At 38.6% G+C, this 18024-nt stretch overlaps 1 protein-coding gene across 3 annotated transcripts in view; it reads left to right on the forward strand.

The window, feature by feature from the left end:
* The window catches only part of PRKCA (protein kinase C alpha), a 312623-nt gene that overhangs the window by 188670 nt on the left and 105929 nt on the right, over positions 1 to 18024 (forward strand). Inside the window, exon 2 of one of the 3 annotated variants that reach the window (XM_043497589.1) lies at positions 10954 to 11004. The exons of the other annotated variants lie outside the window; for them this stretch is intronic. The gene's annotated coding sequence lies outside the window, so the exon portion shown is untranslated. The remainder of the gene's footprint in view (positions 1 to 10953; positions 11005 to 18024) is intronic. 3 annotated transcript variants of the gene reach the window in all.

Consider the following 18024-nt stretch of genomic DNA (forward strand, 5'->3'; position numbering starts at 1 on the left):
GTATGTCCTAAGCAAGACATTCTTCAAGAGCACACATCAGCTAACTAGAATTCTCGGTATCTGATTCCCAAGTGAGTGGGTTTAGTCCTCTCTAGGTGCAACTTGAAAAGTCCCTTGTTGAAATTTCAAGTGACTATTTCAGGAGATTTGTTTAAAAACATTCCTTCTGTAAAGATTCTCTCAAACTTTCAGTAAAGTGAAGAAAAATTAGTAAAGCTAAAGTTATTCAAGAGCCTGAAGTAGAATAGGCTGACCTTCTCTGATTTTCCTTCTTTAATGTCAATGAGAAATCTTTAAGTATTTGTAAGCGAAATATTTTCCAACTTCTGCAAATACATCAACAACATTGAAGTTAGCTGCTTTCCAGGCTTCAGAGTTTTTGCCATATGTTGTTCTATGTGGGTATTAAATCCTTCTCTTCTGTAGAGATTGATTCAGACATGTAAATGTTGAGCCTTTGGGGTGATTTGTTTCCTCACTAAAAGCTCTGATATGTATAGATGCTACAATAGGAGAAAATTATCACATGTAGAGGTGGGGTAAGGAGGAGCACACCAAATAGGTGGTTGATATTTCAGTGTGAGTATCTAGAATGCATGCGTATCATTTACTGGTCTCTTCCAGTATGAATCTTCTTTCTAGAGGGTGTTTAGGGGGTGAAATAGACTATGCCTTAATTTTTGTGGGGTAGGAGGGTATAAAAGTTATTAGATTAGCCAGTGCAGGGGTGGCCAACCTGAGCCTGAGAAGGAGCCAGAATTTACCAATGTACATTGCCAAAGAGCCACAATAATACATCAACTGCTCCCCATCAGCTCTCCCCGCATCCCGCTCCCAGAGCCTCCCACCCTCCCATTGCCCAGCCAATCAGCGCCACCCCCTCCCGATCAGCTGTTTCGTGGTGTGCAGGAGGCTTGGGGGGGGAGGAGCGAGGTCATGGCAGGCTTGGGGAGGGGATGGAATGGGGGCAGAGCCAGGGGTTGAACAGTGAGCACCCCCAGCACACTGGAAAGTTGGCACCAGCTCTGGAGTTGGTGCCTATACAAGGAGCCACATATTAACTTCTGAAGAGCCACATGTGGCTCCAGAGCCACAGGTTGGCCACCCCTGGGCCAGTGTTTCCATTTGCCAGGCAGTGAATGTGACCTAGTGGTGATTAGAGCAAGAGACTGAAAATCTGGACATATGAATTCAGTTCCTAGCTCTGTCACTTTGCAAGTCATCTCATCTCACTGTGCCTCAGTTTACATATCTGTAAAATGGGAAATAGCACTTTTCTATCAACTTGGGATGCTAAGACTCAATTAACAGTGATAACGAGTCTTGACATCATGGAATGAGAGGGGCTACGTAAGGCCAGAACCACGGTCTTCAGACTGTCTCCAGTGGGTTTGAACAGAAGTAACTTTCAAGCAGCTTTGACTTTATAAGGGTAATGTGTTGTTTTATATTATTGTTTATAATAATCAAGCTGAAGCTGGGATCACCTTTCTCAAGCCTTAAAAACACTAGAAAATATCTTCAACTTACAAATATGATGGCTTCACAGAGAAACGCAGCTTGATATTGTTCCCATTCTTTGCCTAAACTGTTGCTCATTACTCTTTGGATAAACAAACATTTAGTTGCCTGTATGAAGTGCATGCAAGCTAGAGCAGATGTTGAACTCAGACCTCTGAGTTATTGGTTTTGCAAAGAAAGTAGAGGATTTCAGATTGGTTAGTACTCAGCTTTCATTTCATCTCAGCCCCTCTTCAGCTAAATAATAGAAGGATAATGTGAATTAGCGAGCTCCAGCTTTCAAATTGTGAGTAGTTTAAAAAACACCTCTACTCTGTATCTATAGGTGCTCCAGCAGACTCATGAAATGTAGAAAGCTGTTGATTGGTTATTGCACCTAGATATATTACACAATATTTCATCCATCTAAAGCACCCCATACTGACCAACAACCAAATGACAATGATGACATTACTTATTTGCTGATAGTAAATCTTAGTACCATCATAACTATGCACTAGCTGCACCTTCATTTCAGCTCCACTGGAAACCACAGTAACTGTGTTGTAATTTTAAATAGTATGTTACAAAACTCATCATATTGATTCTATCCGGAGGTAACAATTGTCCAAAGACTTTTGGATTAAGATTGTTGATTACTGTTGCTTTCAGTTTGGTAATGTTAACACATTTAGTGCTAAAATAGTTAAAATGTACATGTATGTCTTGGTACCTTCTGGCTGAAGAGGATTTCAGTTCTGGAGTCAATAAGTAAGGTTTGGTTTAGTGCTGAGATGCCCATATAAGTGTGTCCTTCTCTTTCTAAGGACTTCTTGTGAATGCAGACTCCCAGCTCTGTTAGTTAATAGCTAGAAGGCTTTAAAAAAATAAATAAAATTAGCTTTTTGTAAACACAAATACTATACTAGTAACCTTAATTTTTAAATTCAGTCTTTTAAAGTTACTTCATGACATGATTTCTACATTGTAAGATTAAATTGAATTTCATCTATAACAAAATCCTGCCCCCCCTTGCTCCTCATCTGTTCATAAGAGTAAATCTTCTGATAGCATTCTTTGTTTATGCACTTCCTGTAATTGTGCTGCAGTTTCTTTGTTAAAAAAAGAATGTACAAAAAATAACAAGTAAATGCTGATTCTTTCCCAAATTTAACTGCCTGTGTGGTAATTAGGAAATTATAAACCCCTATGAGTACATTGGCATAGATCTTCACTCTCCATATGCCAGCTCAATCAGTACTATTCTCTACAACAAGGATATGAACAAAAGGCAATTATCAAAATAGGTTGATTTTCTGACCATGTGTCTCTTAATAATTAATAATAAAAAAAACCTTTTAATTTAGAGTGCATTCCAGGAGAGAACTGAAACCTCTATCTGAAAATCTTTTTCTTTCTTTCTTTTAACTGTAGTTGAACCCTACTTCCAAATATTTTGAGTCTCACTCTGCCCTATAGAAAATAAAAAAAAATGAGTCATTTGCTAATAACACAACTGACAAAACCTAAATAAAGGTGAGACATGGAGGAGTGCTGGTAATATGCCAACCTTTATTTTCAAGTCGCATGATATGGGTCAGGGTAATAAAAGGTAGTTATACTCCTGTTATATCTCAGAAGTCCTATGACTTCAGTGTCTCCAGTAACAGTGTATGTCTGCATAAGGACAGTTATAATTTTGGGCGGATTTTGTCATCTTTATTCAGGCATAAATCCCCATTGAAGTCAATGGGACTTTGAATGAACAAAAATGAAATAAGGAAAACAGGCTTTGGCCCTTTTCATACTCTGACAACTGTTTGTTCATGTTCTACAATTGATTTTTGTCTCTGAGGTGTGCAGCTGAAAACTGCTAGTATAAGACGGATCATTTCATTAGCTTTATGCTTATTGAGAGAAATTCTTCTAAGCCAGAAAGTGTGCTTCTATAACATATTTCAGAATATTGTCTGACAGGACTAATATAATAACTACCCTTAAAATATTTAAACAAATATAATTGTGAGTAAAATCTCCCCTCCATAATTCAAACTACATCATTTATTTGGTGGGGTACCCAAGCAACTCAGGGTGTCTGAATTTGCTGTCACTGGTGTTCCTCATACCATTGCTTTGCCTTCCTCGTTCCTGTTAGCAAGTGGTATGTTGAAATGTGTACAAATGTAGGATTTTGTGGAAAACAGGTTATTGTATTTTTAAGTATAACAAAAACAGCCAGTATGGCTGGAGAGAAATGAAAGTATAACCTGTGTATGCACTTTTGAAAACCAAACCAAAGGTACTATCGTGCGCTTCTTGGAGCACAATGCAGCTTAGGCTCTCAAAGCCACTTGTAAAAAATATATGAAGTAAGCCTTACAATGTTCTGGTGAGGTATCATTAGTAAAATCCCCATTTTATGTTATGAGGGCCATAGAAATGAAGTGTCATGGCTAGGGTAAGACAGGAAATCTGCGTAACAGCCAGGAATAGAATAGATCTTTTGGTTCCCAAATATGTTCCTTTAGTAACCTCTCTGTGTCAGACCATGGCAGTTGACTGTCAGCTAATGTCCCTATATACATATGTGGAAGTGGGGCATTATTGGAGTCCCTTATTTACGGAGGCTTTTCACGAGGTCTAAGTAAGGGGTACAAAGAGTCTTAATTGTGGTTGGAGAGGTGTTTAGTTGGTGTTGTTGGCTCAGATTAGTTTCATGATTCTGAATGGATTGGTTGTGAAGATTTTGAGATCCGTTCTTAATTTTTCATATACATTTATGTTTATAACTCCCATGAGTATATTTAGGCTATGACTACGCTACCTACCACTGGCAACGACGTTTGGCAACACGCTTCAGTGAGAAGCAGGCTGTAGCCACAGGTGTGGCTCCGGCAGAGGGGAGCCAGTGGAAAAAGGCTGGAGTCTCTCCCCACTGCTGGAGCCTTTCCCAGCTGCCTCACCCCTGCTAGACTCCAGCAGCAGGGAAGCAGTGGGGATTACACTGCCAAAAATAACAGTGTAGATCAAGAGGCACCTCTTGGGAGGGTTGAGAGTCATATAGGTTATGTACTACTTGAGTACATAACCACACCCTTCAGGTGTGTCTTAACTCTCCTAAGCTGTGTCTCATGGTCTACAGCAGAGGTCGGCAACCTTTCAGAAATGGTGTGCTGAATCTTCATTTATTCACTCTAATTTAAGGTTTCGTGTGCCAGTAATTCATTTTAACGTTTTTAGAAGGTCTCTTTCGATAAGTCTATAATATATAACTAAACTATCATATGTAAAGTAAATAAGGTTTTAAAAATGTTTAAGAAGCTTCATTTAAAATTGATACGATCTGCATTTTAATTTAGTTTAGTGTGATCCTTGCCCTTGCTTTTCCTTGCTAAGTTTTCCAGTGTCTGGCATGTATTTGGATACTTCAAGCTGCACACAGGCTTCTGAGTGATCACTTGTTAACCGGCTCTGAGAGGGACAGAGGACAAATTTCATGTGTGAAAAATACCTGTTCACACAGGTATGTGGATCCAAATGCTGAAAGCATTGCAAACACAATTTTCTTCAAACAGTTAAATTTCACTGGCAGGAATGTCCAGCAGGTCAGAATAGAGGCCCCATGATCTCTCTTCATAGGTTCAAGTGCACTTTGCAGATCTCCAAACTTTGATTCCCATAAATCTGAGCTTTTTTTTTTGTATTGAATGAGCTGCATTTCAAAATCTTCAACACCTATCCACTGAAATACAGACTTGAACTCCAAGTTGCTTTCATTGAACTTTTCAGGTTTAATTAGAAAAGAAAGCATTGGGCCAAATCGCTGGAAATCTTGAAATCTGTCAGAAAATTCTGATTCCAGTTCTTGCATGTACATTTTAATCTCAACATCAAATGCAGTACACTGTTCCACGTGGCATGATAGTGATGTAAGCAGCAAATCAGAACTTAAAAATATGCTAGTACAGTGGCACTGGAACAGTTTTTAAGGTGGGGGTGCTGAGCTGTCCCCCCTCGTGCCCCTGCCTGCACCCCTCACTGCCCCAGGCTGGGACCAATGGGCCACAGCTGGGGGCGGCTGCAGAACCTGGGCTGGCGGCCGGGACCCCAGGCCAGCAGCAGAGCCCCCAGACAGGTGGCCCGGTCCCGGGGCTGGTGGACAGAACCCCAGCTGGTAGGAGGCCGGCAGCCAGTACCCCATGCCAGCAGTGGAGCCCTTGGACCAGTGGCCAGGACCCAGGCAGTGTGAGTGCCACTGAAAATCAGCTTGCATGCTACCTTTGGCACGCGTGTCACAGGTTGCCTACCCCTGGTCTACAGTTTATACCCGTGCTAGGGGGGCTTTGTGTTTACATGTGTTATAAACAATTGAAAAAAGGGGGTAGTGTAGATGTTCCCTAAGGGAGTTTTGGTACCTGAATAAATCCCCATCCCACCAGTATCAGTGGCACCTGAATTAATGTGTTAGTTCCTTAAAGTAATTTTGAATAATGAAATTCTTATTTCTTGCTGGAGATGTAATTAATCCTATACTCAATACTCTTGTGTTAGCATATTTCCGACCAGTCTAAGGATCGTCTTATAACTCACTGACAGCCTGTTTTAGGATACCCTACCTAATTCATGTATCCTAATATGAGAAAATTAGGTACACACATTGGAGTAATACCAGTAGTTTATTGTAACAAAACATTTACATTTGTTTTTTGTAGATTTTTCTCCTTGTACTTTTTTTCCAAAAAACATTTCTGTGCTTCTTTCTAAACATACTTTTTTTAAATAGTGTAAGTTTGATTTAATCAGAAAAAGGTTGGTTATTGTTGGTTACCAAATAAGAAAGCTTGTTATACCATTCATTGTCCTCCACCATTGGATGGAATCATAGGAGACATATGTCCATCTATGGAAGTTATTTTTTCCAGTAGCAGCATCTAGCTCCTTGATAGTCCTCAGACTTCATATAGATTGGTTGATAGCATTGGAGCTGTCCCTAGATCTGTTGTGTAGTTGCCGATGGCCTTCCCTAACTTTCAGAATGCTGTTTTCCTGTGTCAGAACTTCCTTATTCTGAAGAACTTGGACACTTCGTTCCTTTTGTACATTGTGTGCTATTGAAACCTTGCATCCAAATTAAGGTTTGCTTCCTGATTAAATTTTAGTGCTGGTGCTGCACTGAATAATTTTCAGAATAGGGTATCTTGTTTGTGCATCTAATTTTTCTTGGAAAAAGTTAAATTGGAAAATTATGTGCTCAAACTATAACAGGGTTTAAAAGAGAACTGGATAAATTCATGGAGGTTAAGTCCATTAATGGCTATTAGCCAGGATGGGTAAGGAATGGTGTCCCTAGCCTCCGTTTGTCAGAGGGTGGAGATGGATGGCAGGAGAGAGATCACTTGATCATTACCTGTTAGGTTCACTCCCTCTGGGGCACCTGGCATTGGCCACTGTCGGTAGACAGGATACTGGGCTGGATGGACCTTTGGTCTGACCCAATATGGCCATTCTTATGTTCTTAGGTTCAAAACAATCTATGTATAAACCATTTATTAGTGATGTGAAGGTATTTCATATGTTGTCACCCCCCCAACCCCCCCAAACTATATGAAGTCACTCACTTGTACTAGTCCTCTCCAACACATTCTTTTAGGCTTTTGCTATATTAATTCCCATCCTCTTCTAGTTTTATTGAACCCTAGTTATATCATGCCCTTTTCCCCTGCTTTTCCCTTCACCACCCATCCCCAGAAACTTCACACTGAAGCAGGGACCATAAACATAATTAGCTTTTAAAGCAGTGAAGGCGCTGTCTCTCCTAGTACACTTACAGCCTATCAAGGACAGTACAGCATGAGCTGACCCCCCAGAAAGAAATGAAAAAAAAATCTTTTTAAAAGCATTTTTATAGTTGTCAAGGCCAGAAGAGGACATTATATTTTAGTCTGATGTCCTGCATATCACAGACTAGAACATCGCCCAGTAATCTCTGCATATCTCAAATTGTCTGTGTTGCTGTCTGAGACAGGATTCTCTCCTTGGATTTTTTGTTTGGTTATTTTTTTAGTGATTATGCCTGTGCAAGCCCATTGAATCAGCAACTGGATATTGCTGGTTACCAATTAACAAAGCATGTTATACTATTTTTCTTCCACACATCCTGGATTGTGATAATAGAAACCATATGTTAAACCATGGAAGTTGTTTATTATTTACAGTAGCAGAACGTGGCTCCCTGGCACAAACTACAGACCCAAGTCTAAGCTTCCATCACAGTGTATGACTTTGTACAATATCTGACCATCCCAGCAGGAAAATGAAGGGTAAAAAGCACACACACATTCAGAAACTGATACTGCATCTGAATGCAGGTTTAGTTAATGTGTTGTACCCACTGTTTTGTGAGATATAGTGTGACTGAGTCTCTGTGTGCCAGAATCTGAAGGTCTTACGAGGGCAAAACTCCGACTGAAGTTAATAAAAAGTCTTGACTGAGTAAAGTACAGAAAGTATCTAGGATTTTTTCCCTACCGAGAAAAAATACATTAGATTTCTCTTCAGTATTTTTGGTGAACTGGATCATTAATCAGTAGTGAGGTAAATGTGTTATAAGTACAGTTTATCCAACACAAACTGCACGCCGTTTTCTCCAACCTGTCACAACAAAGCTCCATGTTGATCTAGTGTTTAATGGAGGATTTTGGAAAGAAAAAGATCCTGTGCAGTATGAACTATACAGAATTCAGTGTTCTGTTATGAAACTGTCAATTATTCTTGCTCTTTACTGAAATAAGTTATCAAAAACTCACATCAAATATGCATAATTATTTGTATTTCTAATTGTGAATAGGATCAGTGATTTCTTGATATGTTATAATAAGTCATGTACATTTATCCATCCCTTACTATGTTGATATACTTTCAACACATACTTTATTAGATGTAGTTTGCCTTGTAAAGAGCATTAAGAATTCGTCTTTCTTTTCAAGAAATGCCAGAAACCCAGCATTACCGAATAGATGGAGAGTGTCTGTTTAACTTTAAAAGGTGTTTGAATCTCCTTTCTAACCATTAGGAGCTATTCTAGTCTCAGTTAAACTAAGCTGTTTTCTGCAGTACTTTTTTCTTGCAGTATTTTTGTTAACTAAGATTTCCTTTACTGTCCCATTATATATACCGCCTGGTAAGCTAATCTTTGGGCTGTATTCTATCATCTGTCCTTGGATAGAGTTTCCACTGTTACTAATTGGACTTAAATGGAAGAAGGCTCATTTCAGCAAATTAAGTAAGCACATGTTCAAGTCCTTTCCTGAGGAGGGGTGGATGTAAGTGTTTCAGTGCTTTGTTAGGTTGGTGTGGGGAAATTATGTGCCCTAAAAGTGTTAGTTTTCTCCTTTCCATTTTGAAGTGACTTTACGACAAGAAATACGAATGTAGGGCAATACTGTGTTGACCAAAAATGATGAGTTCTATTATGTTTTCCTTATAAGGAACTTGCAAATTACTGATGAATTAATTCCAAAGGACTCTGAAGAAAGTGTGGGAGAGGCAGACAAAGTAGAAGACTTAAAACAGTATTCCATCAGCATGAACAGTGATATTTTTCAGGATGTCAGTAACTTGTTGAAAAATAGTCCTATTCATATAGCCGACTAAGCAACGTGCTTGATTAAAAATAATCATCATTCAGGTGCAATGAGATGCTGTAGACCAGAACATGGATTCTGGTTGGCTCTGGACAGCTCTTTTAAATTCGGTGTTAACAAGTTGGATCGTGGAAGTTGTAGATGAAAAAGACCTGATCAAGGTGAATGCTTGCTCTGTAGGGTGGTAGTCCTCTATCGGAGATGATAACAGAAATAAGCAGCTCCTGCTCTAGATCTAAATTTTTGTTTGATGGAAATATAACCTATAGTAAACTGTTATGTATATATTATTTCAAGTGTAGCATGTTTTAACCCATTTATGATGCTAATCAAGGTACTTTGATAATAAAGGCATATAATCTAAAGCAGAGATTCCCAAACTTTTCTTATTGCTTACCTCCTTCCAGAACTACCAGCTGTCCATGTACCCCCTTCCAGATTTATCAGCTGCCCACATACCCTTTCCTGTCTCATCACTGATACTTCGTGTGTTCTTCTTAACACTACCTGTCTTTAGCTATCTGTCCATATTTCACTGTTACGTACAGATATAGTTATAGTGTGACGTATACAACTGAAAAAACCCAACCCATTTTGAGCTCAGTTAGACTGGACAGTTGTTGGGCAACTGAACCAGCGCTGTATGGTGATTGGAGGTGAGGGCTCTGTACGTCAGCGTCCCTGTGTATCTGTGTTCTTGTTGCTAAATCTTGAAATAAATTAACTACCATATTTTATATAACACATAATCACAAAATTTTAAAAGATCGTCTGAGTTGCCTATTTTGAAAATGCAATAAATAAAATAATAAATAAAATCCACCATTACACAATTTCTTCCATGTACTCCCCCACCCCCTGCAAGATGTCTTGTACATGTACCATAGTTTGGGAACCCCATTCTAAAGAATAGTTAGGATCTTTGACAATCTGCCTTATTCCTTTTACTTTTCTAGTGTACCGTATTTGAGCCAAACTTTCCTGTTTTTGGGCTAGTAACTTTAAACTTTAAAACATAATTATACACTTACTGTAGCGCATATTTGCCTTTTTACTTTTGCTGAATTACATGGCAGTTCTCTCTGTTTCTAAACTGTAGTTCAGAATCTGGTTGAGCTTTTTGGAGATTATTTCTACTTGCTTAGCCTTGAGTTTGCTTTTTTCACATGCTGTGCCTAATGAATCATCAGCTAAGGTAGGGCCCATCTTAAGAGCTGCAATTGCTAGAATTTATTTGTCATATCTTGTTGTTGAAGAAAATAAGTTCTAGAGAATTTGAAACAAAGGCTTTATGAGGCACATGAACTCTGTAAGTTTAACTACTATGGATGAGAGAGTTCAGCCCTTGTTCCTAGAAAACTCATCCAAAGAACTGGTGAGTATAGTTCATTATTTGTCTATAGGATGGGTAAAATGTGAGTGGGTGCAATAAGTCTTCTGTAAATAAATCTAAAACCCAACCTGAATTTTATGAACTTAAAGTATAGCTTCTGTGAGCTTTTATTTATTTTAAGAAATATTTGATATATTACGGCACATAAAAGCTATATATTCTGATTTAGTATCCAAGGGTGGTTGTTTTTTTTCTTCAGACATAGTCTCCTGGAAAATCCCCAGATAGCCTCTTCACAGGATCTTTTCTCTGTCTTCTAGTAAATAAAGTTCAGTTTTTCTCCTGAAGTTATACAACTCTTGCTACCTTGCAAGGGGAATTGGTTGTACAATTTCTTTTATCATTGTAGGGTATACTTGCATATTATGTATACTGTACATGATGTGGCAGAAAGTGGTCTGATGATTATTCTTTCAGCCCTGATTCCTTGAGCCTTCAGTCTAGCAGTTGATCCCTTTCAGAGAGGAAGTGGGTATTGTCTTTGATGAGAGAGCTAGACACAGATATTGGAATGTAGCCTAATCACAGCTGATATTTCAGTGAAATGGAACTGTTAGAGTTTCCTATTTGGTAGTACTAGTGAACAAGAGGTTTTCTGTGTGAGACTCATGTCAACTAGCCTTTGCTACGCCTCCATACACTGACACACATTATTACAAAAATAAACTAGTGGTAGAAATGTGTTTCCACATGGTCACCAGTATTTTCACTGGCATTTCCATATGGTTGTTTCTAAATAGTGTCATATTTTATTCATTTTCTGATGGACAGTCCTATACAGTAACTCCTTTGAAACAAAAATAACTGTGCAGTCACTGTTTTTACTGTTGCTGAGTTCTCCTGTTAACCGAGTTAATATATTACCTTTCATAGAGTCATTTAGAAAGAACTGATTCCTTTTAAATATGTATGTAATACATGTCAGAAGTTGAAATATGTCATTCACACTGAATCAAATGCAAACCAAAGTGGCAGAAAGTATAGTGGGGTGGTTGAAAAGCCTGTTGTCCCAGAACCATTGCCTGTGGATGTCAGACAAGACAAGCTGGGAAGCTCTGAGCTCAAACAGAGGCGGGGCTTGGGATAGGCAAAGCTGGCGGGGCAGAGTATATGGAGAGAACCCTTCCATGTCCCTTGTTGATTCTGTCAATTTCACACACACACACACTGGCTGCACAAGATTCTTTTTCGCATCTGGAGCTACCAACAGATTGACTTTCATGACACCAAAGTGCATAGACTGCTCAGAGAGCAATATCCTTGTAATATTTTCTTGATGTAAATTAGATGTAAATTTTCAAGGGTTTACTCCCCAAAAATCTCTGCTCTTGACACCTTCCTATGCCTTACACTGCAGGCTACTTCTGGGTGCATGTAGGTAAACAGTAGGTGTTGGCCGTCATATTTGTAGAGTGTGGAATGGGATCATACCACGTATCTACTTGCATCAAAAGCAATAATTTTTTCAGTTTATTTGGTACATTATGCATTAATAATAAATAACTAATACATAGGGAGTGGGAGGAATCATGTTATGTGGGAAGACCCGAATAACCTTAGATTTGCAGATGATATTGCTCTCATATCGTTGACCAAGGAGGGCAGGGAATGTGGAAAATTCAGACTGAAGATCAGCATGGAAAAAATCATTTTGGCAATTGGAAGACAAGTGGAAGATCAAAGTTGAGAATCGGAAGAAATAGAAACATTTGTGTATACCTTGGGGGACTAGTACGGAAAAATGGGAATTGTGAAGATGATATAAACAGAAGAATCGGACTCACCACTACAGCATTCAGAGAACACTGCAAGATGGAAGGCTGAAGACATTTAGATAAAAACAAAAATCAGTGTTTGAGACAAGAGTTGTGTCAATACTGCTGTGTGGTCAGAATGCTGGAGTCTGAGGAAAGCTGGTGAACAAAAGATAATGCCTGTGGAAATAAACTGACTGAGTGGAATACCGAGTGTTTCAAGATTGCAGAAAATAAAAAATGAAGTGATAAGAAAATGAGTAGGGCAAGAAATAATGCTGTTACAGAAAATTCAAGAAAAACAACTGCGATGGTTGGGACACATGTCAAGAATGGGCCCAGAAAGGATACACTAGAAGGCAAGATACAAGAGTGCAAAGAACTAGAAATAGAGGAAAACCAAGGATGCATTGGATGGACATGGTGAAGAATGACATGGAACAAAAAGTTTTAAAGATGAATGAAGCTGTGAAGCTGGTACAAGACAGAAAGTGGTGGAAAGATTTCCTTTAGCCCCATTGTCATTGATCTGGTGTACAGGAATCGAAGAAGAAGAAATAATACATAGCACTTATATATTGCTTCACTAAAGCTAGTAAATAGCATTACCTCTGTTTTAAAGATGGGGAAGCTGAAGCACAGAGAAGTTAAGACTTGCTGAAGGCCATGCAGCTTGTCAGAAGTAGAGCTGGAAAAAGAATCCAGATATCCTGACTCTGTCCTAAGTCTTGAGTTGGTGCGAGCTACTATAACCCACACCATGTGCTTGTGTAAATAATTGGTTTCTTTGCTGTATGATGATATAGCATTTTTGCACTTCGTACAAATGTCAATTAATTTGACTTTGCAACAACACTGCATGGTGGTGTTCTAATTTTGTACACTAGTGAAACTGAGGTACAGAGAGAGTATGTGACTTAACCAAGGTTAAACAGCAAGTTAATGGCGGGCCACAGATGCATTCTAGGAGTCCTACCTGTGATTCCTACTCTAACTGTTAAACAATATGCTGTTCAAATACAGAATTTGAAACAATCTGAACTTTCTTATTCTCATAATCTGTGGTAGAATTTCCACCACCCCCCACACCCTTTATTTTCCACACTCATCTAACATTACCAATAGTTAAATTTCCTATTTGAAATGATTACTTGATGTTAAGGAGGCATTTATCAGGGTAGGAGTCATAGCAGATCTTTCTGATGGCTAAATGCTCAAGGTGGTGTATGTTCAGTAGCATTTGTTATGATGTTATAAACTAAGCTAAGATCTAGAACTTCAAGACAGACTTCCAATTCCTGCTGGCACTGGAGAAATAACAGATCTTTTCTTTAAAAACATGCATCTTTAAATAAAAAAATCAAATCAGGATTGCTGTCCACATCATCCCATGTCTTTACTATTAGAAGTATAAAGTATATTTTATAATTTATGTATTTAGCTTTTCCATGGCATCACCTGCAAAACATTTCCACCAACATAAGCTAATTAGTTGTTCCACAACATTTGCATCAGGGCAACTGCAAATGTTGCTAGCCAGAAAAAGTACATCAACATTAATTTGTCTGGTTATTTAGGATTTATCTACGGCATAGGAATAGTGCTGTAGGCTTTCAGTTTTACACTTTCTGTTCAAAGTTTAATGGCAGCAGTCATAACGGCCATTGTTGAACTATATTAACGACCAGAGAGTAATAAATTGTGCTTGTGCTGCTACTGGGAGAAGAATTTATCTTTAGTTTAATGAAAATGCAGAGTGTGTGTTTTTTGGTTTTTTTTTAAAGGGTGGTTAAATTGTGCCTATATGTTGTTGTTCCTCCCCCTAGAGGAGTGTAAGTGTAATTTAGTATCTTCTGTCTAGAATATTTAAAGGCATAGGAGTGAAGTGGAGTAGTGACAAAAAAAAAAAAAAATCTGTCCTAATCAGCCTGTTTGGCGGAGTGAATTACTTCTCTAGTTGTACACCTTTGGAGGTTTTGCCTCAGACTTAGATTGGTGAATAAGTTTGAGGACTGTTGGTGTATTTCTTTTTGGACAAATCTTTTCATGTCACAAATCCACCTGTTTTATTGTCTTTGGCAGTCTCCACTTCAATGTGACCCAAGATTAGAGTAACAGAGGCGTGCTTGAGATTAGCAAATAGGGCTGAGATTTTCAAAGCTGCCTAGACGGTTTAGATACATGACTTCCATTCAATGTAAATAGGAATTGTGTATCTCGGTATGGCCTGTGAGGCTTGGAAAATCTCAACCTAGGGTCCTGATGTGACAGCTCACCTAATATTGGTTGGTTCTATGCCTGTCTAGCCAATATAAAAGCGTAAAATGCACAAAACTGTGTAAGGAGTAGTTGTTTCTGAGCAGGCAAAATAATGAAATACCTACATCACAAATTGCAAGAGCTTTCCTTTTCTATTTATCTAGATTAAATCCAGTTACACTAATTCTTCATAGTGAAAACGTGCTTTGATATTAGAAGACAGGTGTGAGCAGGAAGCAGAGGTTTTACTACTTTTCAGCCTGCAATAATGTTACACGTCTCAACTTGTATATCACTCAGCACTGTTTAATGATGGTAGGACATTAACAGTTTTCCCATTGCCTTTTTACTGACTCTGTGAAAAGAAGAGTGAATTTTCCCTTTAGAGTATTTGATTAATCTCTGCCAGGTTTAGTGCAAAATTCAGTAATCTTGCCAATAGAAGCCATTGCTTGACAGTTGGTTTGTCATGTTCTGCCGTGGCTTGGTCATGTTTGCTACTAAGATATTATAGCCAGAGGTGCTTCTTGTGAGGAATTTTTAAAGGTTAACTTTGGCTAAAAGTGAACAGGGTAAGAAAATTGCACAGCAATTTACAGCAATTGCATGTTTCTAAGTAAATATAAATGTATTCTTTGCGCTTTCTAAATGTCACGGGATTCATAATCCTTAAAATATTGTAAATCTAGATAAACATTCCTTATTTTTTTTTACTTACGCTTAGCTTGTTTTTCACAGCAGGGGTGGGCTGGGGCCAGATTGCTCGGTGCTAGGCCCCTGACTAATGCGCCAAGCCACCCTGGACCCCGCGTCTCCCTGAAGCGCGGGGCCCCCCAAAGCATGGCGCCTGGGGCAGTTGCCCCAGTCCATCCTATAGCCGGGATGGCTCTGCCTGGACCCTGCGTCCTCCTGAAGCATGGGGCCCCCTAGAGCGCGGGACGCGGGGTGGTTTCCCCAATCCGTCTTATGGATGGGATGGCTCCGCTTGGACCCATTCTCGGCACCACCAAAAATTATACAAATCTGGCACCTATTAGTATGAATCCAGACCTGCAGGAACTTGCAGGATCATGCCCTAAGTAAGTTAAAAGAGCAGCTTTTAATAAATAATATGCACTTCACATGGTACACACTCTGGCAGCTCCTGTGTTATTGGCATTAATAGGCATTCCTAGGATTTGGTGGATTTAGTGTGAGGGAATTCTTAATAGGCTCTTCCAGTGCTTGAAGATATTCCTTTGTGGTTTTTCATTTTCTTCTGGCACTAGAGCACCTTTTCAATAGATAGATTACAGGCACAATCTGGAACCTCATGTGCAAAGATAGATATAGAAGCTTTCCTCCTCAAAGCTTTCCTCCTCCTACTGCTGCCATTAAACAATAAACACAGTGCCATATACTACCAGACACTGGACTCCTCCTTAAAATATAACAGGATGTGAGATTAGAACAAGATCCTGTGATCTCTTTACTTCCTGGATACTATAAGCGTGATATGTGGGAGCCCAAATGTTAATGGGAAATGCAGCATTCACATTGCTGAAGACAACAGGTGGATAGTTAATGGGAAGGATGTTTCTGTTCAGTGCCTTAGGGAAATAGTTCAAGCACAATTCATTCATAGAAAAATGTTACTGTTGTAATACTACAAAAGTCATTACATCAGTGAACTACCTAGTGTGTGTATTGGTAAATATGTAGTGTTCTATCTAACACAATGCATTAAGCTACATAGATTGTACCCTTTTTATGCATTTTCACGTTTACTTCAAGTTCGCTACATCCTTGTCGTATTGTGAACCTATTTTTCAAAGGTTGTTTTATGGAGTTTCACATTTTATTTGCTATACCCATGCAATTAGGAAACAAAGTAATGACTGACGTGCTCTCACGTGAATTCTCAGAAACTGTTTTAGAATATATGGAAGAGATGATCATAAAAGGCTCTATCTTCTGATTGATTTTATCTTGGGTCCTTTTTTTTAACACACATGTGCATACCCCTTTTCCTTGTTTAGTGAATGTAATCAGAGCTTGTCTTAGGCAATGGTCTGGATAATGCATTTGCCTTGAAATCATGGCTTTATAGGTGTGCTTGTACCATTGCATATTTCATGCTGCCACTGCTGCACAGACAGTTTGAAGTCCTATAGCATAGTATAAGATTAGACACACAAATACAGCAACATTCCCTGCATATATCCAAATGCCAGCGCAGAATGGAAAAGATGTTTTACTGTGGCAACATGAACTTTCATGACTTGTTGCCAGCAAAAAAAACCACAGGATTAAAAAAAGAGAGAGTTAGACTGAGGGAAAATGCCTCCTGTCATTTTCTAGCCTTAAAAGTTCCTGAGGTTTTTGTTTGCTCTCAATCAAGCAACTGGAAAATGTTTAAAATGGATTTCATATTCAGGGAGAATTTCCATTTCAGCAGGAGTTTTGATATCTCTTTCTCTTCATTCACATTCAGCCAAGAAGGAGTCTTTTCTTGTGAGGTGAATGTATAGAATAAAATGGTCAGAACAAATGTACTGCTGCTCAAAAGACCTCAGTCATGCTGTATGTGTTATTTTAAACATAGCACTACAGGCATTTTCTTAAGTTGGGCAAGAAACTACTATTAAATGGAATGTAAAAAGTTGAATGATGTTTATATTTAAATTATATATGTGTATATAATGGAGTGCCTTGTAAGTATTTGTGAAAGCCAGTGTAAGTCGTATAATTTTCTATCCCAATTAATTTATTTCTGTAGCATTTTACTGGCAAGAAGTGAGAGCCAAATTCTACCCTCGTGCATATAGATAATTCTGTTTAAGTCAATAGTTGTTTCCTGGAGATATCTGAGGACAGAACTTGCCCCCAAGTTTGCATGCTTTTCGCTTAAAGATTTGATCGTTTGGAAGTTTCATAAAACGTTTTACTCATTGATATTAGGTGAGATTAAGCAAGTGGTAGTCCCATGGACAGCTCATTGTTATGCTACTTTATGACAAGCGTGGTCTAGCCTTTTGTAATATAAGAGACTATTAGGCTATACAGTTAGGCACTGATCCTGTAAATGGTTCTACACATACTTAGTGAATACTTTGAATGGGAGTACTCATGATAGTCATGTTAAGCACATGTATCAGAGTTGCAGGATCAGGGCTATCCAGTTTAATGGAGCTATCTGGTAATGGAGCAGTCTCTGGTGTCCCACTATTAAACTCAGGTATGCATAATCAAAATGGGTAAAAAAGGTGCTCTGTATGGTTAAATAAGCTTTCTCGTTATGGCACACTGTATTGAATCAACTGATGATAACCAAGGCAGCCAAATGATCAGTTTCTATGGCATAATCCTCCTTTGCCAAAAAGTTTGAATAGTAATTTAACAAATTAAAAAAAAACAAAAAAGTAAAAAGGTATTGCACAATTATAACATGTATATAATGAGCCCAACACTGTATTTTTAATATTTATATTTTATT

Source organism: Dermochelys coriacea, chromosome 14, assembly GCF_009764565.3.
Source record: "Dermochelys coriacea isolate rDerCor1 chromosome 14, rDerCor1.pri.v4, whole genome shotgun sequence".
NCBI lineage: Eukaryota > Metazoa > Chordata > Testudines > Dermochelyidae > Dermochelys > Dermochelys coriacea.